Genomic DNA, 26,486 nt, shown 5'->3' with positions numbered 1-26,486 from the left:
CCAGCTTGAACAGACCCCTGCTAACTTGCAGGGTCCATGGATTCATGAGGTTATCTCCATACCCGTAAACGTCCATCCGCTCGATACAATTTGAAACGAGACTCGTCCGACCAGGAAACATGTTTCCAGTCATCAGCAGTACAATGTCATCAGCAGTACAATGTCGGCGTTGACGGGCCCAGGTGAGCCGTAAAGCTTTATGTCGTGCAATCATCAAGGGTACAAGATTGGGCCTTCAGCTCGGATAGCCCATATCGATGATATTTCATTGAATAGTTCGCACGCTGACACTTGTTGTTTGCGCCGGCCGGGGTGGCCGAGCGGTTCTAGTCGCTACAGTCTGGCACCGCGCGACTGCTACGGTCGCAGGTTCGAATCTTGCCTCGGGCACGGATATGTGTGATGTCCTTAGATTAGTTAGGTTTAAGTAGTTCTAAGTTCGAGGGGACTGATGACCTCAGAAGTTAAGTGCCATAGTGCTCAGAGCCATTTGAAACATTTTGAACTTGTTGTTTGCAAAGCATTGAAATCTACAGAAATTTATGGAAGGGTTGCACTTTTTTCACGTTGAACGATTCACTTCAGTCGTCGTTGGTCCCGTCCTTGCAGGATCTTTTTCCGGCCTCAACCATGTCGAAGATTTGATGTTTCACTGAATTCTTGATATTCACGGTACACTGGTGAAATGATCGTATGGGATAATCCCCACCATATCGCTACCTCGTGGATGCTGTGTCCCATCGCTCGTGCACAGACTGAAACACCACGTTCAAACTCACTTCAATCTTGATAACCTGTCATTGTAGCAACAGTAAACGACCTAACAACTGCACCAGACACTTGTTGTTTTATATAGGCATTGCCGATCGTAGCACTGTACTCTGCCTGTTTACATATCTCTGTATTTGAATACAGATGACTGTACCAGTTACTTTGCGGCTTCAGTTTATATTTTCTCTGCCTATGACATACAAAGTTCTACCACGTACCCTTCTCACGATATTTATGTAGCTCTCCGCCTTCCGATCCGTCAGTCGGCAAGTCTCAGCGAAAGCACATGCGCCTCTGAAGATGTCCAAAGCAGTGACGGAAACAAATATACTTCATGAATCACGCCCATACAAATGCACGAGGGTCAAAGAAAACCCGTAGTCAGAGTCTTGCCGCGCGGAATTAGGCGTGCCGAAACGGTAGCTCAGCGTGTTCGGGCAGAGGGTTACGTACCCTGTGTAATAAAAAAACTGAGTTAACCGATCATCAACGAACTTCATCGGATGTCTTACGACGTCCGCCCCGAGCAGATACAACGAACAAAAGCGAACAAAATGAGATTAAAAAAAAAAAAAGGCGCTGCAGCCAAGGACTGTGCGGCTGGTCCCGGCGGAGGTTCGAGTCCTCCCTCGGGCATGGGTGTATGTGTTTGTCCTTAGGATAATTTAGGTTAAGAAGTGTGTAAGCTTAGGGACTGATGACCTTAGCATTTAACTCCCATGAGATTTCACGCCTATTTGAACTTTTTTTTTTTAAGCACAGATTTAAGCTACGTATTACATTTCCGATTCTGACACACATGAAATAACACATTGGTGATTTCACATGGGGCTAATTCGTTCTCAATATATAACTCTTTTGCGATTTCCTAATGTTACAAGGAACTCACATAATTTTAGCCATAGCGTCAATGGAATTTCAGCGACTGATTATAACAAGAAACTTATATTGGTGCAGTCCAGATCGCTTATTTTATATTTTAAACCACCTTCAGATTAACAAAATTTCGTTTTCTGCTACGAACACGATGCGCTATTTGTCGGTTATCTGTGGAAAGACATGACGCCTAACTAGGGGGGTAGGCCGTCAAACGGGCCGACTTGGAGTAGGAGAGGCATCACAGGACATTTTAATTTCCAGTGTCTATACTTTTACAAATAAATTCATAAAACTTTGTCAGCATCACCAGGAAGGATTCAGGATTCACACTCATTGCAGTGGAAGTAAGAAAACACAACAAAATAATTTTTTTTACGTGTCTAATCTCATCATCTTTTCCACTTACTAATGGCAGCATTTGTTGCTATAGGTACATTTTTCTTCATATGTTAGAGAGATTCTTCGATGAATTTTGCACAGCATACATACCATACTTACAGGTGTATGAAACTCTATAATTTATTTAATTTGTGAAAAAACGAATGAGCTGTTATATTTTAAACTTCATGTTTAGAAAAAACACAAATTTTATAGTTAATTACCTCAATTTTTACCACAGTTTTTAATAGATTTTGAAAATCTAGAGTTTCATACACCTTTAAGTATGGTTTGTATGCTGTGCAAAATTCATCGAAGAATCTCTCTTACTTATGAAGAAAAGTGTAGCTACAGCAACAAATGGAGCCATTAGTAAGTGGAAAAAAATGATGAAATTTCACATGTAAAAAAAATTATTTCGTTATGTTTTTGAACTTCCATTGCTATGAGTGTGAATTCTGAATCCTTCCTGGTCATGCTGACAAAGTTTATTGAATTTATTTGTAAAAGTATAGACAGTGGAAATGAAAATGTCCTGTGGTGCCTCTCCTGCTCCAAGTCGGCCCGTTTGACGTCCTACCCCCCCTTAAGTAGTCTGTAAGCTTAGGGACTGATGACCTTAGCAGTTAAGTCCCGTAAGATCGCACACACATTTGAACAGTCAGAGTCTTCATTGTTTATCGTCAAAGATTTGGGTTATCGTGTAGTCTCTACGCGGTAGTGGAGAGTTGCTGAGGCAACCTGCTGGTAAGCCGTCGCCTGGAGCAGGCGAGACGGTGAAGCGGCGCCGTGTCAGCCTTCGCGGCGGAGGCTCCGTAACCGAAGCGGGGTCAGCGTTCGAGCGCAAGTGATCGTCCATTACGCGCTGCGCTGCGCTCGGCTCCGGCCGGCCCGGCCCGGCTCGCACAAACAAGACTCCGCGGCCAACGAGGACAAATGTGCGGGCAGGTGGCCGCCCCGACCCGCGCCAATTGCGCGCCGACCCCTGCGGCCGGCGCGGTCAACGAACGCCGGACTGCGCCCACCGAGCGGCCGCGGCGCCGGCGAAGGTCTGCCGCGACACGCGTGCGCCGGACAGGACGCACTGCCACGCTCCACAATGAAGTCACCCCGTGTACTTCTGCGGAGGGCGCGAGAGTCCGACTGGCGTCGCAGGTGGAAACCTTCAGGCTCAGGCCCCACAGTTACGATTAGCACTCGCCTCCACCCTTCCTCCGATGCCTGTCGTCACAGTGCGGGCGGTATAAGTCATGGGTATTGAGGGATTAAAATACAGCTGTCTTTGCAGTTTCAAAATTTTGTTGATACAGGACCAGCAGCCTTTATTAATACACTACTGACCATTAAAATTGCTACACCGAGAAGATTGGATGGTTTTGGGGAAGGAAACCAGACAGCGATGCCATCGGTCTCATCGGATTAGGGAAGGGTGGGGAAGAAAGTCGCCGTGACCTTTCAGAGGAACTATCCTGGCATTTGCCTGGAGTGATAGGGAAATCACGGAAATCCTAAATCAGAATGACTGGACGCGGGATTCAACCGTCGTCCTTTCGAATGCGAGTCCAGTGTCTAACTACTGCGCCACCTCGTTCGGTACACCAAGAAGAAATGCAGATGATAAACGGGTATTCATTGGACAAATATATTATACTAGAACTGACGTGTGATTACATTTTCACGCAATTTGGGTCCATAGATCCTGAGAAACCAGTACCCAGAACAACCACCTCTGGCCGTAATAACGGCCTTGATACACTGGGCATTGGGTCAAACAGAGCTTGGATGGCGTGTACAGGTACATCTGCCCATGCAGCTTCAACACGATACCACAGTTCATCAAGAGTAGTGACTGGTATATTGTGACGAGCCAGTTGCTCTGCCACCATTGACCAGACGTTTTCAATTGGTGAGAGATTTGGAGAATGTGCTGGCCAGGGCTGCACTCGAACATTTTCTGTATCCAGAAAGGCCCGTACAGGACCTGCAACATGCGGTCGTGCATTATCCTGCTGAAATGTAGGGTTTCGCAGGGATCGAATGAAGGGTAGAGCCACGGGTCGTAACACATCTGAAATGTAACGTCCACTGTTCAATGTGCCGTCAATGCGAACAAGAGGTGACCGAGACGTGTAACCAATCGCACCCCATACCATCACGCCAGTATGGCGATGACGAATACACGCTTCCAATGTGCGTTCACCGCGATGTCGTCAAACACGGATGCGACCATCATGATGGATCTCTATACAACTAATCTGCATTGCTCACATATGGTCGATCTCTCTTGGCGTGTGCACACCTACCACCGCCACAACCGGTCTCTCCTTTTGTGTTTCTTCAGCACAGCAGGGGAATAGGAATTTTTATTCACCAGCCAACCGGAATCCAGGAAAAGTCACACTAACGTTTATGGTGACGTGATAGTCTGCTTCCGTGGCCTGAGATCCACCACGACTGTGTTGTCACTTCACAACATCACCTGTATCACCATGCCACAAGAGCGCTACTGTGAGTGCAAGCAGTATACTGCATCTTAAAGAAGGAGACCCTTCACGTAGCTCCTTTGCTTTTATTGATATATTGGGCTAATTACAGTACCATCTCGCGGACGGCAGCCAGTAGCGACATCGTAAAAGATGTCCAATTAGTGCTGCAACCAGTTACGTTATGAAGTAACCCCTGATTTCCATTACAAGTTTATAATCATTTCAGGCCAATCAGGCAGGTAAGACGTGCACTGTTATCATTAAAGCATCGTCTTGAACATTACAGGTAATTAGAGAAAAGTGTGAATATATAGGGTATAATTAATTTCAGAAACTGACACTCAAAAAACTGTCCCGTAAATTTTGCTCTGCAAGCCAGACGCTTGCAAGGTAATTGCGAATATCTTGCTACGAAGCATCAATGACTTAAATATAAAATATTGCCCTAATCAGTACAAATGTTTTTTAAAATGTAAATCAATCTCATAATCCCATTTAATTTTCAGCATCATTCTGTAACACCGTTTTTCGAAATCCTCGATTCTCTTCTTTTTCTGTTTCCATAAAGCATAATCATATTCACTTCCTTACAATGCACCAGAGATAAAATCTCAAAAACTTCTTTCTTACTAAAGGATTACGATTTGTACAACCAGATTTCTTTTGAGTGGATTGCTCTCTTTCCCTGCGCTAGTCTATATTTTGTCCTCCATCTTTCGCACGGTAGTTGGACAAAAGTCTGGAAACAGCGAAAATGGAGATGCTAGATAAGCCCGCAGGTTGCGCTGTTATAGTTGACAACAGACAGCACTTGTGTTACGACCTCAATATGTTGCAAGTGTCAGTTGCGGTCAGAACAGTGTTCTGTCTAGTTTTGAGTGCGGTAAGCCGAAAGTATGTGAATTCGAACGTGGGCAAAGTTTTGGTGGCCATATGATCAGTGCTTCTTAAGAGAAGTAGAAGAAGTGTTTCGTGTTTCAAGAGGCGCCTTATCGAAGATTTATACCGCATACAGGTAAACAGGAAAAACGTCATCCGCTAATATGAAACTTCGTGGCAGATTAAAACTGTGTGCCGGACCGAGACTCGAACTCGGGATCTTTGCCTTTCGCGGGCAACGTACTGGCAACTAAAGATGTGAGGACGGGGCGTGAGTCGTGCTTTGGTAGCTCAGTTGGTAGAGCACTTGCCCGCGAAAGACTAAGGTCCCGAGTTCGAGTCTCGGTCCGGCACACAGTTTTTATATGACAGGAAGTTTCGTATCAGCGCACACTCCGCTGCAGAGTGAAAATCTCATTCTGGAGTCATCCGCTAAGTCGCAACGCGGACGAAAGCGTGTGTTGAGCTACCGTGGCGCACGGTTGTTGAAGAGGATTGTGACCAAATATAAGAGGACGAAAGCTGCAAAAGTAGCAGTAGAAGCGAATGACGCACTTGCGTACCCCGTCAGCACCAAAACAGCAGAAAGGGGTTCGAAAAGCGGAGAACTGGAAGGAGAACTGAAGTTCCAAGACCGCTCATCAGCGATACAAATTCCCATAAGAAGAAACCGTGGCTCCGAAGCCACAAAACCTGGACTCTGGAGGCATGGAGGAACTTAATTTGGTCCGATATGAGTCTTGTTTCACACTGTTTCCAACTTCTGGCCGAGTTCACCTCCCAAGAGTGAAACATGGCGGGGTGATGACTTGGACAGCCATATGCTGGTATTTTATGGGCCCCACGGTTACTCTGAAAGGTAGCATTACTGACAAGGATTGTGTGACCATTTTGGCTGATCAAGTCCACCTCACGGTAGAATATTTTTCCCCCAGTGGTGATGCTGTATTCCAAGACGACGGGACCCTTCTTCACATGGCACGCATCACTCAGGACTGGTTTTGTGAGCACGAGGATGAACTGTCGCATTTCCCCTTGCCACCACAATAATCACATCTGAATATTATTGAGCCTTTGTGGTTCACTTTGAGTATTATATATGACGATAGTATCTGTTCCCGAAAGAACAGTTACCGTTGATGACCATGCAGCTTTGCTAGAATGAAATGATAATTAAATGGACACCCTAGCTGCAAACTGGCGTTCATATACTTCATTGGGGACACGTTAAAAATGTGTGCCCCGACCGGGACTCGAACCCGGGATCCCCCGCTTACTCGGCAGACGCTCTATCCATCTGAGCTACCGATGGCACAGAGAATACTGCGCCTGCAGTGACTTATCTAGCAAAGCTGCATGCCCATCAACGGTAATTGTTCTTTCGGGAACAGATACTACCGTCATACATTGTTAAAATATGGCTTCCCGGCCATTGACCTTCTTGTGCGAACGCAAACGCTATGCCCGCACTCGTACGGGACTTGGTAGATTAATCTGCCACGAGTAATGAGTATGATGGGCAAACATCTATTAGGTGCACTACGAATGTAGTTCAAATGGTTCAAATGGCTCTGAGCACTATGGGACTCCACTACTGAGGTCATAAGTCCCCTAGAACTTAGAACTACTTAAACCTAACTAACCTAAGGACAACACACACATCCATGCCCGAGGCAGGATTCGAACCTGCGACCGTAGCGGTCGCGCGGTTCCAGACTGTAGCGCCAGAACCGCTCGGCCACCAGCGGCCGGCACGAATGTAGTGCTTTGGATATATTGGGAATGTGGGTCTCACGGGGAGCGTGCAAGGGATAAGTCCCTGCAGGCGCACTATCCTCTGTGCCCTCGGTGGCTCAGATGGATGGAGCGTCTGCCATGTAAGGAGGAGATCCCGGGTTCGCGTCCCGCTCGGGGCACACGTTTTCAACATGTCCCCAATGAAGTATATCAACGCCTGTTTGCAGCTAGGGTGTCCATTTAATTATCGTTTCACTTTGAGGAGATGGGTACGCGATCGATACTCCATCACCGTTAACTGAATTTGCCTCTCTTCTGCAGGAAGAATGGTATAAGATTCCCTTGAAAACCCTTCAGGACCTGTATTTATGCATTCCGAAACGATCGGAATTCTACTATTAACACCAACAATTTTCCTACACACTATTTGGCCTACTAATGTGTTGTGTTTGACGTTTTCCCATATTTTTTTCGTCCCTAGTACGTGAAGCATAATTTTTCTTCTACTGATGTAGAATTCCAATTTTCATCTAAGGTTATCGCTCATTCATTTCTACCGTACCTTACTACTTTCGTTTTTTGCTGATGTTCTCAGAAGACCACTCTGTTCGAAGGTCCTGCACTTCATAGAGGACAGCAACGTCACCAACAAATCTCACCTTGCTATCCCTTCATCGCGAGCTCCAGTTTCTAACAACCCTACCACAACAAAGGTAAAAAATTTAATAATGATTGTGGTGTTGCTCACGCTGCTAAATACTGCATTTTCGGGCAACAACAAAGTTATTATGTGGCAGGTGTCATTAGAGCACAGTTAATAGTCATTTCATATGATAATGAATAAACTAGGCACTCATCTTTTCGTGTTTCCCACGCTGGTCTCGTTGTAAAATCATGGCTCAATCGTCGAAAATCTAGGTGGTGATGATTCCAAGCTCGGATGCAAAGAGGCCTAGATTTTATTCTGCTATATTCAAAAGCTTTGTAGATGTGTTTCACAAACCATTCTTGAAGATTAAACCTTTGAAAGTTAGCACAGCGGTGATGTACAAAATAATCAGCACTCCGAATTTAAGTTTCACTTCCTTTTCATTGCTTTTGTTGCAATATCACGTAACACACAAAACATCACATTATAAAACATACTTGAAAACATCTTCCTCACAGTCACTGTTAAAGTTCACATTTTATAAACCGACTACAATATACGTCTCTCAACATGACGTCCAAGACGACTTTTTTCAAGGTCCGACTCTCTAACTAACTAATAATCGCTTACGCGCCCAAAAATCACAGTTACAAGTATGTCAAAGATCATAGTGACAAAAGAAAGAACACACATAAGAATAATATCATCGCAACATAAACATATCGATGTATCAAAGTATCTCTACATTAATGAACTCAAAAAAATGGTTCAAATGGCTCTGAGCACTATGGGACTCAACTGCTGTGGTCATCAGTCCCCTATAACTTAGAACTACTTAAACCTAACTAACCTAAGGACATCACACACATCCATGCCCGAGTCAGGATTCGAACCTGCGACTGTAGCAGTCGCACGGTTCCGGACTGCGCGCCTAGAACCGCGAGACCACCGCGGCCGGCAATGAACTCAAATCTGAATGTTGTCTCAGAAACATGTTAACTACTTTACAGAAACACAGTAGTATTGCTGGTATCGAGAGGCACAGGTGACGTGCCGTAATGATTACGTAATTCAGGTACCATTATAAGTTCAACTTCTGGACATTTCGCTATACACTAACGTAAACATTCAGTACCTAAAACCGCCTTGTTATCTTCTGCCAATGACGTCATTCGTATGCGGACTGGAACGGCTTGCGGTCAACAGACCGCTTTCCCGGACGGTGTCAGCTTCCCAGACGCAGGCAACGCTCCTTATTATTTACCATCACGAGGCTGAGTACGCCCCGTTCCAGTCATAACATCAAGGAAAAATCCTTGGCAGTACCGGGAACCGAACGCGGTTCCTCAGCATAGCAGTCAGCCACGCTGACCACTTACCTGCTGGGACGAACTGAATGGCCCGTCAGTCTTAACTAACGTAAAAAGAAATTTCACTGGCCCTGCGGCTCGAATCAGCGCGACCTATTTATCGCTGTCGGTCGCCCTCACAGCTGCAGGTTTCCATGGAAACAGGTGGTCCTGGCAGAGGTGCAGGCAGCTCCGGTTCAAAGCGGCGGGCGGCATTTTAACGAGGGCCAGCGCCGGCCGGCCGGCCCGCATCACTCAGCGTCGCCATGTTTGCACGGGCCGCATTGTCCGCCGGCAGCGGCGCGCGGTCGCCAGCAGCAGCTGCTTACCGTCCCACACGGCGCAGCTCACGCCCCGACAGGAGAACCCCGGCGCGGCACAGCCGACTTATTTCTGAGGCAGATTATTTGGAATACCTCGCTGTTAGGACGCACGTGGAAACTGCTGATATGTGGGCAACGAACTATTCTGCTGCACACTATATTCCATTCATGTCAGGCACGCGTCCGCGATTATTTAAAGCTGTTCTTATTTTGTAACTTTCAGTGAAGATCTCACAATATCACCTACAGTGACTTTTTTATAAGGTGCTTGTAAGATACAAAAAACAGTTTGTGTTCTTGAGAGTCCGCAGCGTGATATACGTCTTTCAGAGACATGTAAATAGAGAAATCCAAATCGCTGCTATGTTTAAAGTATTTAATGCTTCATTACTTGGTTGTGATAGACCAGTTTCGGCTACAGTTCCTTTTATTAGCTGCCTGCGAATAATACGCACTTTCGTTAACCTTCGTCTATCTTGGGTGAACGTGCAATAGTATTTAAATCTGGCTTGTACTGACGTTCATAAAACATCGATTGATGCTGTCAGTGTCTAATGATTTGGTAGTTACTTCTTATAGTTGGCGTGATTATACAGGGTGATTTAGCTGGCCCTACATATGAGTTTTATGCAGTCCACGATTTCAACAAAGAAATTCTCGTTTTCTCTCGCTCGTTCCTTGCAAACTACACTGAAGCGCCAAAGAAACTGGTATATGCATGCGTATTCAAATACATAGATACATAAACAGGCAGAATACGGCGCTGTGGTCGGCAACGATTATATAAGACAAAATGGTTCAAATGGCTCTGAGCACTATGGGACTTAACATCTGTGGTCATCAGTCCCCCAGAACTTAGAACTACTTAAACCTAACTAACCTAAGGACATCACACACATCCATGCTCGAGGCAGAAGGGACTTAACATCTGTGGTCATCAGTCCCCCAGAACTTAGAACTACTAAAACCTAACTAACCTAAGGACATCACACACATCCATGCTCGAGGCACGATTCGAACCTGCGACCGTAGCGGTTACGCGGTTCCAGACTGAAGCGCCTAGAACCGTACGGCCACACCGGCCGGCCCCATATAAGACAACAAGTGTCTGACACAGTTGTTACATCGGTGATGCTGCTACATTGGCACGTTATAAAGATTTAAATGAGTTTGAACGTGGTGTTATAGCCGGCGCACGAGCGATGAAGCGCAGCATCTCCGAGGTAGCGATGAAGTAGAAATTTTCCCGTACGACCACATCACGAGTGTACCGCGAATATCAGGAATCCGGTAAAACATCAAATCTAAGACATCGCTGAGGCCGGAAAAAGGTCCTGCAACAACGGGAGTAACGGCGACTGAAAAGAATCGTTCAACGTGACAGAACCAATCCTTCCCCAATTTGTTGCAGATTTCTTTGCTGGGCCATCAACAAGTGTCACCGTGCGAACCATTCAACGAAACGTAATCGACATGGGCTTTCGAAGCGGAAGGCCCACTCGTACACCCTTGATGACTGCACGACACAAAGTTACACGTTTCGCCTGGGCCCGTCAACACTGATACTGGACTGCTGATGACTGAAAACATGTTGCCTGGTCAGATGAGTCTCGTTTCAGATTGTATAGACCGCATGGATGTGGACGGCTACGGAGACTACCTCATGAATCCATGGACTCTGCATGTCAGCAGAGGACTGTTCAATCTGGTGGAGGCTCTATAATGATGTGGGGCGATTGCAGTTCGAGTGGTATGGGACCCCTGATAGGTCTAAATACGACTCTGACAGGCGACACGTACGTAAGCGTCCCGTCTGATCACCTGTATCCATTCATGTCCATTGCGCATTGCGACGGCCTTGAACGATTCCAGCAGGTGAACGCGACACCTCACACGTCCAGAATTGCTACGGAGTGGCTCCAGGAACACATCCGCTGGCCACCAAACTCTCCAGACGTGAACATCATTGAGCATATCTGGGTTGCCTTGCAAAGTGCTGTCACCGCCCGCTCTTACGAATTTATGGACAGCCCTGCAGCGTTCACGGTGTCAGTTTCCTCCAGCACTACTTCAGACATTGCCCGATCCATGCCACGCCTTGTTACGACAATACACAGTGCTCGCGGTGCCCTACACGATATTAGGCAAGTGTACCAGTTTCTTTGGCTCTTCAGTGTATTAGTCCTGCATAAAAACTGAACAGGACAATTTTATATGAAATTTAATGAGGTTAAATATTGTACTGGGATACGTTTTCTTTGGCGGCCGCGGTTTGCCTGTAAAGTGTGCAATCTCTAATGATTTTATTTATTCGTTGTAGGCTAAGCTTGATAATGGTCATGCAAAATAAAGGACATCTGTACGTTTCACCACAAATTTTAACAGTTATTTAGCGACGGAATATCCCCACTTGCAAACGTACGTAAGCTTATAATTCTAGTAAGATCGAAATTGGCACGGTGTAAAACCGAATGAGTATTTACGACCATCAGTAGTCCACTTAGCACACGATTGTGAACGCAGGTCTGCACACTATGGTTACGTGAGTGTGCAAATGCGGGGCACTCTTTTTCATTCAGGTATTTCTACCTACGATCGAGGAAGTCAGTCTTTCTGTAATTTTTACTAGTATGTGTACGTGTATGTGCGTGCGCGTGTGTGGGTATGGGGGGTGGCTGGTGAGGGGGCGGGGAATGCGTCCCTCCCCGCTCTGCTTCGGCTTAATCAGCTTCCTGTGGTTCACCCGTCATTCCAAAGGTCTCCCGAATCTTGTCCGATTTGTTAACGGCAGTAGGTACGGCCAGCCTGTGAATGTGCACCTTTACCCGAATAGAAAGTCTCTGCAGGAGGCCAGGACGCAATAAACTGTAAAGTTGCTAGTAAATTTCTAGAAATGCTTGACATTTCCGAGACACTCAACTTCTTATGCTTCTTTATTCTCCTAGAGGTATCTGACAAATTTGAATTTGTGTGTAAATATAAATTCTAATTCTAAAATGTCCTCTTTTGGAAGGCAGGGTGGTCATGACACCTACTACCTCCTTCACACTCCCCCCCCCCCCCCCCCGGCACTCCTGTCCCATTCATGTTGCATCTGCCACACTGAATATGACATAAGGACTGTGGCGCATAGCCCGTAACTGGGCTACTGGCCTGACTGTAGGTACAGTGCAACCTGTGTTGGCTGAGGCACTGTGAGAGGTAGGGATGGTGAACCACGGCCGCCTTTTACCCCCGGAGAAGGTATCCGGGTACGAAACTCATTTGATAGCATCTTTGTATGTCCATCCTTGTAATAGGTGATTACACGAACTTCGGCTGTTCAGTGTGAAATGAAAATTAAAACACATTAAAATACCCGCGCCTTTGCTTTTAATTTAATTTTGCAACCCATTTCGGTGTTCCATTACACGATCTTCAGGTCTCTTGACTAACGTAAAATGGGACGACTCGCGTGATGAAGGAAGGGATAGTGTCGTGTGCATCAGAGAATTAAGGACCCTGGTTATTTAATTTTGGCTCCTGTTATGACTGCAAAGGAGATTGGATTTCTCCCAATTTACGTTGGGTGCCTGAAGATAGTACAATGGACACCGAAAGTGATTGTGTAAATAAATTAAATGCAAAAGAGACGGCTGCAGGTGTTTTAATTTTCAATTTATTTGATAACTGAGTGAACCTGGAGCCTTCCTGGAGGACTAGAAGGACGAAAAATCCCCTGGGATCTCTAGGGATGGAGTGTAGCTCTCTATATGTGACAGCACCACGGTCACGGGTATGTCTCACCTGAAGAAACCTGTGGACTGTATTCCTCACCGAGTTAATGCCGCTACCAAGCCAGGAAGTCGTGTTGTACGGTATTAGCGTGTCGTCTGCTGGGGTTGTGCTTGCTTGTTCTAGGGAGAATATACGCGCAGCTTACTTTGGGGCCGGCCGGTGTGGCCGTCGGTTCTAGGCGCTACTGTCTGGAACCGCGCGACCGCTACGGTCGCACGTTCGAATTCTGCCTCGGGCATGAATGTGTGTGATGTTCTTAGGTTAGTTAGGTTTAAGTAGCTCTAAGTTCTAGGGGACTGATGACCTCAGATGTTAAGTCCCATAGTGCTCCGAGCCATTTGAACCATTTTTCTTACTTTGGGATCAAGAGAATAGGAGAGATTAGGACTTGTTTAGAGATATGCTGACACTACTACATATTCCCGACATATTGTCGGTGGAACAGCGACCAATGCAATACTGAAGAAGTATATGTTTTATTCTATAGTTGCAATTTATTTATTTTGCCGCCTGGCTACCGGTTTCGGTACAAGTGCCATCTTCAGACCATCCTATAACCAAAAAATTTGATTACATAGTCTGAACAGTAGTGCAAGAGTAATTTACAAAAATATTATACTCTATGACACAAACAGTACTGAGCATTAAATAGACGTAAATTGCGGCTAGCAGTAATAGGAATGCCCCCTATGTACAGACTTTATTTTACTTTTTCCTATAAAAAATCACCGTGTAAAAGTTATCTGAAAATCTGTAATAAGACAGTAAAAGCAAAACTGCGAACGTTTTTAGCCTAGTTTAGCATTTACCGTTACATGCGGTTTACACCACTATACAACATCGATTTCAAAACTAATCTGTAATGAAGCAAGTGTCGTCGTAATATTTGGCCGCATCTCAAATGGTACAAATGGCTCGGAGCACTATGGGACTTAACATCTGAGGTCATCAGTCCCCTAGACTTAGAACTACTGAAACCTAACTAACCAAAGGACATCACACACATCCATGCCCGAGGCAGGATTCGAACCTGCGACTGTAGCAGTCACGCGGTTCCGGTTTGGAGCGCCTAGAACCGCTCGGCCACCGCGACCGGCGGCCGCATCTCTAGTATCTATATATCCAGTAAATGTCGGACAAAACGAAAATGAACTCCGCTCGTAGAGGTCACTGATATCACTCTTGGCCGCAATTTGCATCTATTTAAATCTCAATAATGACATGTTTTAGTACTGGACACACCTACTTGGGAAGCCAGTGTGACGACTGCGTGCCTGGGGTAAGAGGCTACCTTGACGTTTAAAGGGCCACTATACAGGTCCATTATACCGTATACCATACCCTTGCTCCCATCCAGTATTAAATTATTTACATTGCTCTTGCAGTTCACTCAGTTACTACGAAAATAATATTTTTAGAAAATGTTTAAAAAATTATAGAATAATCCAAGTTTCATTATTAAAATAATAATAATAATAATAATAATTTATCTGTTTCTACCATTATTAGCAGTAGTCAAAATCACTAACATTAATCAAGAACCTATTCTTACTGCTCAGACTATGTAATCGAATATTTTGATCATATGACGGCTTAAAGATGGTACTGTGTGCCGAAACTGGTAGGCAATCGGTTAATAAATAAATTGAGACTATAGACTAAAACATATACTTTTTAACTCTGACAGAAATTTTGCACTTGTCCCATGCGCGAATGGAATAGGGCAGAAAATCGGAAGCATTGGTTCGACGCATCCTCCACCACGGCCTGCACGGTGGCTTTCATCTATATCTACATTTATACTCCGCAAGCCACCCAACGGTGTGTGGCGGAAAGCACTTTACGTGCCACTGTCATTACCTCCCTTTCCTGTTCCAGTCGCGTATGGTTCGCGGGAAGGATAACTGCCAGAAAGCCACCGTGCGCGCTCGAATCTCTCTAATTTTACATTCGTGATCTCCTCGGGAGGTATAAGTAGGGGGAAGCAATATACTCGATACCTCATCCAGAAACGCACCCTCTCGAAACCTGGCGAGGAAGCTACACCGCGATGCAGAGCGCATCTCTTGCAGAGTCTGCCACTTGAGTTTGCTGAACATCTCCGCAACGCTATCACGCTAACCAAATAACCCTGTGACGAAACGCGTTGCTCTTTTTTGGATCTTCTCGATCTCCTCTGTCAACCCGACCTGGTGCGGATCACAAACTGATGAGCAATACTCAAGTATAGGTCGAACGAGTGTTTTGTAAGCCACCTCCTTTGTTGATGGACTACATTTTCTAAGGACACTCCCAATGAATGTCAACCTGGCACCCGCCTTACCAACAATTAATTTTATATGATCATTCCACTTCATATCGTTCCGTACGCATACTCCCAGATATTTTACTGAAGTAACTGCTACTAGTGTTTGTTCCGCTATCATATAATCATACAATAAAGGATCCTTCTTTCTATGTATTCGCAATACATTACGTTTGTCTATGTTAAGGGTCAGTCGCCACTCCCTGCACCAAGTGCCTATCCGCTGCAGATCTTCCTGCATTTCGCTGTAATTTTCTAATGCTGCAACTTCTCTGTATACTACAGCATCATCCGCGAAAAGCCGCATGGAACTTCCTACACTATCTACAGAGAGCGTACGGAGGTGGAAGCTGCCCGTGCGTGCGCGCGGGCGGGACTGCAGCGCCTACGCTACGCGGCGACGCGAGGCGTGGTACGACGCGATGCGCGTGACCGGCGACGGGGACGGCGGCGCGGCGCCACAAAGACGAGGCCGGACATTAACGGCTGGCCGTTCCTGCGAGGAACACTGGCGCGGGCGCAGGCGCTATCGCCCATCTGCCGTCCATTACCAGCCCCTCCGACCTGGGACAGATTGACGTTACTGACGGTACCGATGGCCAGATGCGCCACGCTGCAGGGCATTGACTCCTCGGGCCGAGATGAACCGCGTCGATTCGTGCTTCAGAGGCAACGCTATCGGCCCGGGATATAAAAATATTCAAGAATCCTCCGGTGGACCCGCACAGAGAGCGCGCAACGGTACGACGTGAGTGGTAGTCTTCTTTGACGTCACAGACGGTATTCCCACTTGCTGTACCGAATGTAGACGCGCGCAAGATAATGGGCGCGAGCGAGAGAAAGAACCCAGCAGTATCAGATTACAGGCAGCATTAGTGGTGTAACTGTGGAGCCTGTCACTTCGTTGAAACACCGTAAGTAATTTGAAACGGAACGAAACTTGAAATCTGTACTGAGGGCGGCGAGTGAAATACTTTGGTTTCTTGGTGGGAGTCTGCGAAACTGTGGTGCATCTGTAAAACAAACCGTATAAAGACTATAGTGCTGCTTAGAGAACTGGGACACTTGTCAAAAGGGTTTGCAGAAAATCGAGACACGTTGCTACCCGATGGTAACAGAGCGATCCACCCGTACGAAAGTGTAACAGGGGCGCTCAGTCACTCAAATTGGAACTTTGTAAGGAAGGCATCTCACGAAAATCTACTGTGCTCAAACTAACGTGCTGGGAGGCCGTGGTTTATGCATAAAACTGATAACTAACGTTTCGTCCCACTCTCTAAAGACACCTTCAGAGATGAAAACACTGGACGGATACGAAACATTAGTGAATAGTTTTTATACATCGCCACGGCCTGTCACCTTAGAAGTACAGGACGACTCAAAGAAACGCGAAATTTTGAAATTTGTTTTGGTAGTCCTGGACGACTGTTAACGCTAACGTAGAAACATCCGCACACGCGATCTTGCCATATAGTTAAGATGGGTACTTGGAGTAGTGTGCAAAATACTTTTACCATCAAAGCATTTGACGAAAACAATGACAGTGTGGAAGATGCACGTAGAGAGGATAGAGTTCACCTGCAAGATATCATCTGTGGGAAATAACGCGTGTTTTTTACTATTAAGTGTCGTAAATAAAATTAAAATGTTTTTCATAACAATGGGCAACGGCCTTGCCGCAGTGGTTACACAGGTTCCCGTGAGATCATCGAAGTTAAGCGTTGTCGGGCGTGGTCGGCACTTGGATGGGTGACCATCCAGGCCGCCATGCGCTATTGCCATTTTTCGGGGTGCACTCAGCCGAATGAGGAGCTACTCGACCGAATAGTAGCGCTTCGGTCAAGAATACCATCATAACGACCGGAAGAGCGGTGTGCTGACCCCACGCCCCTTCTATCCGCATCCTCCACTGAGGATTACATGGCGGTCGGATGGTCCCGGTAGGCCACTCGTGGCTGAAGACGGAGAGCTTTTTTTCATAACAATATTTATTTGTTTCAATTCTCGTTTCTCTGAATCACCCTCCGTTAACAGAAATAAACATAGGTTGTGAAAGTCTTCATTGTATTATAACCTTCCATCATCACAAGTAGGTACGTAATCTTGAGGAAGCAGTTCCGAAAATAAAATACAAAGGCCCAGGCCGCATGAGAACCGTTTGTACGTCAGAAATATCGAAGCTATTCTACCTGCTGTCATAAGAAGCCCAAATCGTTCTAATTCGTTGACATACACCGTCTTTACAGTTGCATGGTCGAAACGTGCCAAGAAAATGTGTACAGAACTTACTTTACGATCCATAAAAGTTGCAGATCATCCAGGAACTGAAACCAATCGATCACTTTTTTTTGCCATTGTGACTTAAGTCACATCGGATCGGTATTGGCCCATGTTCGAAACCTCTGTTGATCAAAATTGCAGACATTCTCTCAAATCACTGACAATAGCTGGTTGTAACAAAACGGATCAACGTCACACACACACAACGAATATTGATGCCTATCGTATGCCAATTATTTTGCTATCGTATAACTTCGAGAAACAGTGACATTTCGTTGCCTCCTAGATCCCCTAACCTGTCAGCGTTCAATTTTTTCTTGTGGGGTCAACTTAAAAGCAAGGCATATCGTGCGAGATAAGAACTGAAAGCTACAATCCGAGTCAATTGTTGAAATTCCCGTTGAAATTATTTATGTAAGAGACTGCAGAAATGTCTGTACAAGAATAGAGTTCACCCGCAAGATATCATCTTTGAGAAATAAATTAAGTTTAAGTTTTCCTAAATTGCTTGTCTTGCTATTAAATGACATAAATAAATTTAACAAATGTTTTCCATAACAGTATATAATTGTCTCTATTTCCCGTTTCTCTGAATCTCCCTCTGTTAACAGAACTAAAAAAGGTCGTGAAAGTCTTCATTATGTTACCATAATGGGGGAAGATTAGAGACTCATAGAGACTCAGTATTCTGCGCTGGCTAAGCCAAAAAGTCTGCAGACCTCGTTGAGGAGGGAAAAGGGTAGACCTCGTTGAGGATTTGTTGTATAGTGCATACGAGTAAACTGAGAGGGAAAAGGGTACATACAGAGGTATACAGACTCTTATTTTTCCCTCGTCCCATTCCCCAGTCGAACAGGACAAAAGAAAGTAACTATTTGTATAGCTTTAACAATACACTGGCTTGCTAAGTGCTTAGTGTCTGACAGTGACTGCACCAAAATCATTATGACCATAACGTTTCTAGCTACCGGTTGCATATAATGGATGATTAAATTGGAAAAGGAAGAAAGGAAGACCAGGTTTTAAACGTCCTGTCAGCATCACTGAAGCAAAGGCTCGTACTGAGGAGGAAGTAGGAAACTTAAGCTTCCGCTTTGTGATTTGCAGTTCTATAAGTATATTTAGTCTCACGATTTATATCTCTGCGGCTCTGTTCATTTCTTATCAAAAGGCGTAAAATACAAGTGGAAGCGATGTAAAAATAAGTATAACTACAACATCGAGCTGAGAGTCTCACCTGAAAGAAGTCCGACGTCATTGTAAACATTCAGAATAGATAACTGCGAAGAAGGAATTAAAAAGAATGAGTTAAGCAAATTCTGCAGACTCGCTTCCATTTTCTCACGGCAATACAGATTTAGGGTGGCTTTCTATGAAAAGTGAAAGGAAAGGTCAAAGCCATTTGCGTTAATGAGAGAACTTGAAAACACCATAAAATTGGCGACCATGACAGGACGTGCCTGACTGTCACACATTTCACTAAATACATATAAATGATTCATAGCACATGTGCATGTATAATATATCTTCGGCAACCTACAAAAATACTATTTAAGAAACGTGCATAAGCTTGACATTGCTTGTCTGCTTTCCTTCGTTTCTTCTTAGCCAAAAAAAATTCAGAATATGGTACGGAATAGTTATTTAATAATGGCTCTGAGCACTACGGGACTTAACTTCTCAGGTCATCAGTCCCCTAGAACTTAGAACTACGTAAACCTAGGTAACCTAAGGACATCACACACATCCATGCCCGAGGCAGGATTCGACTGTAGCGCCTAGAACCGCTCGGCCACCCCGGCCGGCAGTTATTCAATACGTCCTGAAGTCAAATAGCTCAATGTATACGCTCCAGCTTGCAGCATGCGATCAATTCTATCTAGTCTGGTATACGTTTCCAATTTGGTAATACGTTTCGCTATGACTTATGACTACGGGTAATTCCGTGAGCGAAACAGTTTTGTAGTAGTATTCGTGAGGTGCTTTTCTTTCAAAACACTTATTCCTTCTCTTCGTTCAGCTATGAAGTCGCCGAACGCGAGTTCAATGCTTAAGCACTGCGCAATCTCGCTCGGTGATGGGATAGGATGCAGCGTATTTTCAACTTGAAGATTGGGGTCCAAGTATACTAGCAAGATCAAATGAAGAGATTTTAGAAATAGAAGATACCAGATTTTACTGTAGATCTGGGTGCTAAAACTCACCGTAAGCTAATATTCACACAGGACGCCACAAGCTCTAGGTAGCGGCACAGTTTTACACGCTTTAGGCAGTTATTAACGTTATAGTACATGTTTTACCATTAGAGCTAAGACAAAAGTTAAATACAAGGCGAAGAAAACTTCTCAGGAACATGTCTGCTGTGATAAACCACTCAAAAGCAGCTGATAAATATCATCTGCGACGCACTATTTATGCGAGGTTTTAGAGTTCTGTTGTGCTGTTTAATGCAAATAAATCTAATATTTTTAATTTTTGCTTTTGTAACTGACACATCGTACTCGGGGACTATTGTCCACATTTTAGCAGTGCTTGATCTCTCAAAACATAATGTTTATACAACTCGCTTTTACGGTTCCATGCCGGCCGAAGTGGCCGAGCGGTTCTAGGCGCTTCAGTCTGGAACCGCGCGACAGCTACGGTGGCAGGTTCGAATCCTGGCTCGGGCATGGATGTGTGTGATGTCCTTAGGTTAGTTAGGTTTAAGTAGTTCTAAGTTATAGGGGACTGATGACCTCAGATGTTAAGTCCCATAGTGCTCAGAGCCATTTGAACCATTTTTTACGGTTCCATAAGCAAGGAATTCCAGGAACTACTACTTTATTTATTTGATTTGCAAATATAAACCGTCCTCTTGCAAGTTCTATATTGGTCGAAGTGCCAGTTATACGATTTTTGTAAGCGTACAAGTAAAAATTTATCAGTATACATTGTTTATAGCTTAGAAATTATGTTGATGTAAAACTGAGTATAAATGAAAGCTGCCTAATAATGAATTTTAATATCACAGTTCTTTCGATGACTAAACAGATGATAAATTAACTTAAAGTTGAAAAATAAAAGATACCCACATTACCGAAAAACTCTAAAACTGTTCGCATTGTCTGGTTTCTGATAAACTCGGAATGAACTCGAGTCAGTACTCATTCTTGCTGTTCTATTGTATAATGAAAATCGTCAGCCACAACAATAACAACAACTACTACTACTACTACTACTACTACATATATGACTGCGAAATTGTAACTGCCAATCACGGTTTATGCTTGAGCAATAAAATTAAAAGATACTGAACGGGCTATAGCCTGCCGCGGTGGCCAAGCGGTTCTAGGCGCTTCAGTCCGTAACCACGCGGCCGCTACGGTCGCAGGTTCGAATCCTGCCTCGGGCATGGATGTGTGTGCTGTCCTTAGGTTAGTTAGGTTCAAGTAGTTCTAAGTCTAGGGGACTGATGACTTCAGATGTTAAGTCCCATAATACTTAGAGCCATTTGATTTTGAATGGGCTATGGCAGAAATTGTTCCATGAAAACTGGGGCACAATGCTGGCGTTTCGAAGTACAACTAGTAGGCAGCTGTCGGGTGCTGATATTCAGTGGCGAACGGAAGTCAGTGGCGCCACTAAGTACAGCTGTCACAAACTTTGAGTGGCGCGGGAGAAAGTGGCACCATCGCAACGACACCCACGACAAGAAGGTTTCCACGATTGCAACTGCGGCGCCACTGCAATAAGCCGCGTTCTGTGGCTTCGCTTTAGATTCGTGAGTGAACACGCCTTAACACACCATCGACTTTATAAATAAAAGTTAATGTGTACCGCTGTACTGACGTTGAGATCAATCGACAATAACCGAGAAGTCGGGAGAGGGAACAAGCGTGGCATTAGTTTGAGAAATTAAGCCAGGATAGACTGACTTGAGTTCATGCCCTGTCCTCCCTTTGAGAACAGGGTGACCTAAACTTTTAACTACAGGTAACGGGTAACAACGTCCCAGTACCAACCAGGAGGCCTTGAAGCATGCTGAAACCTGCGGAACATGAAATCAGAACACGAAAAATGTATCAGTGCTGAATGAGAACTCCTTTTTGCAGTTTAAAGCTTCTCCTTCACCTCAGGTACACGGACATCTAAAAGTAACAGAATTAATAAAACCGCTACAGCACACTTCATTACATGTTTCTCACAGCCGTGTTGAAACGTGACGTTTAAATGTCACACTATGTGATATTGTTACTTTCATCTCTTACAGAACAACATTGCTACTAATAACGGCCGAAGAGTGTGGCCGAGTGGTTCTAGACGCTACAGTCTGGAACCGCGCGACCGCTACCGTCGCAGGTTCGCATCCTGCCTCGGGCATGGATGTGTGTGAAGTCATTAGGTTAGTTAGGTTTAAGTAGTTCTAAGTTCTAGGGGACTGATGACCTCAGAAGTTAAGTCCCATAGTGCTCAGAGCCATTTGAACCATGCTAATAACGAGATTTCTGTTTTTTTTTTTTTTTATTCATTGTTGACTAACTCACGTAACTTGAGCCAAGCACGTGTTACAATGGATTCCTGTCGCTCGTAAAACTTCTATGCTCGACGTTTCTGTGCTACGCGATGGGTTGTTCGGCTTCTGGCGAGAGGGCGTGGAGCTATTCGTAGAGTTCACTTAACAACATTTACACACTTTCCTGTACTGGCGTTCGGTATAGTAATCGGGTCGCCCCCCGAGGACGGAGGTCCGATTCGTCGTGTTATCTGTGGCTGTGGAAATAGTGTGGATACGACAGTTGAAGAATTATTGCTCCCCTCAGCTTTTATGGTCGCGGGTTTACGTCTTTAGATTCGGAAAGTTTCTTATTTCTACTTCCATGGTTGTAGACGTTGCGCTGTCGGGATTAACTTATAGCCAAACAAGTGGCAAGAAAACGGTGAGTAGCTCTGTTACCTGTAGCTACAGGGACTGAAAGGCTGTTAACATCCGCGAAATCTCATGTTCGTTGGCCGAAATCAGTTTGGTTTGTCGAGTATAACGCCACTAACATTTCTTCAATTATGGTTAAATTTGCCTTAGACTGTTATGTGATTCAGTATTATGTGTCAGTAGTTCAAATCCGAGTTATTTTGAGTCTATTTGTAAAGGACAGACATAACTTTACATTTTAATGTTGATTGTTTCATGAAGCTCTCCCTTCTTTATTCATCAGTTTAGAAGAAATTAAGTTTTTGAAATATGTGTTTTCGTCTAGCAGCCCGAAAGTTGAAACCGCCAATGGCTTTCCATTTCCTTTTAATTACTACAGTAGTTTCTTCAAATCACGATTACTGTGGCGAGTGATGGAAACTTGTATTGTTTAAAGTTGTAAAGACCCTTTCAGATCTTCTGGCGTGCGATTTCTGGCTATCTGGTTTTAATATTACTGTGCCTTAGATTAGAAAGTACACATCGATGTCTGAGCATGTTCGATTTGTAGCATTATGTTAAAGCTCCATTTCTTTCAGGAGTTATTACTTGGGAGCTTCTGGGCGTGTTAAAATTGTTTTACTGTTTCTTATTTGAAAGTCATTAGTACAAATTTTATAGTTTTTAGTAAATGTTATGTCATTTGTACTGCCTTAATATTTACGATTTTATAGTGGCTCTTATAATGCCTCTTTTGACTTATTCTCTCAGTGTTAAAAGGCCGTTGAGGTAATTAAATATTATTATAGCATATAGCACTTCGTCTTCACGCTACAAGTGGTCCATCGGGACCACGCGACTGCCGTGTCATCCTCAGATGAAGATGCGGATAGGAGGCGTGTGTGGTCAGCGCACCGCTCTCCCGGTCGTTACGATGGTTTTCTTTGACCGGAGACGCTACTATTTGGTCGAGTAGCTCCTCAATTTGCATCACGAGGCTGAGTGCACCCCGAAAAATGGCACCATCGCACGGCGGGCCGGATGGTCACCCATGCAAGTGCCGGCCACGCCCGACAGCACTTAACTTCAGACAGCTGAAGGGAACCGATGTATCCACTGCGGCAACGCCGTTGCCAATTAAATATTATTAAAAGGTTTTTAATTTTGTCTCGGCTTCTTACAACCCTAACAACCAAACTCCCTACCATTTCATAAGAACTTGCAAAACTAAGTGTTAACTACTGCACATTCCATTTAAATGTTTTACGTTTGCATAAGACGGGAATAAAAGACTGGAATGAATAATACACATTGCGTCATGGCCTCCGTGTTGGAACGATAGCACTGCTTACACGAAGGTAAAACACGTTTCATCAGTGAGTTCCACCTGCCCGGGTCACTGTTATCACACGGAAAGGCTGCAGTGGAGCATTCCGAAGGAAAGAACGCTTTACAAGCACGCAAGTAACCCTCCGAGTGCACAGAGTTAGCTGGTCGTGAAAGGTTACGAGAGGAAACTCTGAGGCTGTATGTCAGAGTGACACGGTACTAGTGGTGTTTGTTTAAAATTACTGAAATTTTAACACCATTTCCCTACACCTTCTGTAAATTCATTGGCTACAGCGACCCCTACCCGAAAGACGTAAGGAGAAATGCACAGTTCTCATTCCCTGGCTAGTCGTATAAAATTTATGCCATAAGTTCAGATGCGCTTTGAATTAAACTTAGACGGCCCGTAGTTTCTCAAAATGTTTCGCACGGCATTGCACATCCGCGGTGTTAATTTGTAGACAGGCCCTGTCTACTCCCGGGAAGTAGTCTTGTAGCTGCAGACACGACCGTGACGTATGGCAGAATTGTAGGTCCGATAAATGATGCAAGTTCAGAATTTAGATACGACGGGAGTGAACATATTTTACCTGGCTTCCCTAGAAAGAATCTTTAATTTCCCCGCGACGGGCACGTTAAAAATATCGCCTGAAGTATGTGTTGTAAATGATTTTGAAGGTGCATTCAGTGGTATATGTCGATACTGTTTGCAAACTGTATTGCGAATAGAATTAGTAGTAAAGAAGTAAAAATTAAAAAAGTCCTGATCCTAAGTTGCACTGAATGAGGAGCGAAAATGTAGTAACAGAAAAACATTTTTCCTTCATTGTTCTGCTGCGTGTGGTAGTCGACCGGTCTGAGGCGCCTTGCCACGTTTCGCACGGCTCCCCCCGTCGGAGGTTCGAGTCCACCATCGGGCATGTGTGTGGGCATGTGTGTGTGTGTGTGTGTGTGTGTGTGTGTGTGTGTGTGTGTTGTTTTTAGCGTAAGTTAGTTTCAGTTAGATTAAGTGGCGTGTAAGCCTAGGGACCGATGACTTCAGCAATTTGGTCCCTTAGGAACTTGTCATAAATTTCCAGTTTCATTATTTAGTCTGGGGTGCAACGAGGATAAAAAAGCTTTGAAATAGTTGGAAATGTTGTGTAGGCTTTGTTAGAAGTCTGTAAGTGCTCGCATTCTGATATATTAGCTCAGTATAGTCTGCATAGTTTGCATATCGTGAGTTGTGTTGCCTCAAGACATGTACTTGACTTCCCATCTTAAACGTAAGCAAATGAAACTTTACGGTCACACAAATCTTTTAAAGTATCAAACATTTATGGTGTATATATATGCAGACTAAAGCAACGTAAGAAAATTTGTAACAAGGCCAGGATTCGAAACTCGGTTCGCCTGCTGACTGTGCAGAGGTATTAATCACTACCCAGGACTGGCACAGTGGCTAGCACGCCTCCCTGCTCAATCCAAATTCCCATACATACCCCCTAAACTCGAATATCATTACAGAGGATCTCAAACTGAATTAGAATAGAACCTCAGCATCGAAAGAAACAGGGAATCGTGCCTGAAACCAAGGCTAAGGTGCTTTCATCAAATGAATCGATGTTGAGGTGCTGTTGTAATACAGTTGGAAAGCCTCTGCACTGCTGTTCGAGTTTAGGAAGAATACCAAGTGGGGATTTATATTTAGGAGGGAGGCGTGCAAGGTTACTCCGTGCAGTTGTGCAAAGCCAATGTGCCAGGGTGGCGTAGTAACCAGTGCATCTGTCTGGTCAGCAGGAGAACGCAGGTTCGAATCCCAGCCCTGGTAAAAATTTTCATCTGTGGCTTCAGTCAGCCTATACACATTATAAATGTCTGAGACTTGAAAAGATCTCTCTCTCTCTTATTTTCACTTAATTAAAACACCGGTGCCTGGGTTTCAGGCAGGATCCATAGTTTCGTTCGATGCAGAGGTGCTATTGCGATACACTTGGAGAGCCACTGCAGTGGCGTTAGAGTTTGAATGGAATAATAAGTAGGCTGAGGCGTGAATGGGAATTTAGACTGAGGAGGGAGACGTATTAGAATAGCCCGTGCAGCTGTGCCAAGCCACTGTTTTTGGATGGCGTACTGTTTAACGCATCTGCTTAGTGAGCAGGAGACCTAGATTCACATCCCGGCACTGGTACAAATTCTCATTCGTCGCTTCAGTTTTTAATGTAAGGTTGTAACTCTTAATGAGTAGATAGTGGCAGCTTATACATTTTTTTATTCGGTCAGTAATTGTACACTACTGGCCATTAAAAGTTGCTACACCATGAAGACGACGTCCTACAGACGCGAAATTTAACAGAGAGGAAGAAGATGCTCTGATATGCAAATGATTAGCTTTTCAGAGCTTTCACACAAGGTTGGCGCCGGTGGCGATACCTACAACGTGCTGACATGAGGAAAGTTTCCAACCGATTTCTCTT

At 44.6% G+C, this 26,486-nt stretch overlaps 1 protein-coding gene and 1 non-coding gene across 2 annotated transcripts in view; one reads left to right on the top strand and one right to left on the bottom strand.

Annotated features, from left to right (window-relative positions):
- LOC126262610 (ADAMTS-like protein 4) overlaps nucleotides 1–26,486 on the top strand; it is a 775,764-nt gene that overhangs the window by 435,163 nt on the left and 314,115 nt on the right. The gene's annotated exons all lie outside the window — the stretch shown is intronic.
- Nucleotides 6,632–6,706, bottom strand: Trnat-agu (transfer RNA threonine (anticodon AGU)). Its single transcript has one exon. It is a non-coding gene; the product is annotated as a tRNA-Thr (tRNA).

The sequence above is a fragment of the Schistocerca nitens genome, chromosome 6, assembly GCF_023898315.1.
Source record: "Schistocerca nitens isolate TAMUIC-IGC-003100 chromosome 6, iqSchNite1.1, whole genome shotgun sequence".
Taxonomy (NCBI): Eukaryota; Metazoa; Arthropoda; class Insecta; order Orthoptera; family Acrididae; genus Schistocerca; species Schistocerca nitens.
This window is presented reverse-complemented; position numbering and strand designations above follow the sequence as displayed.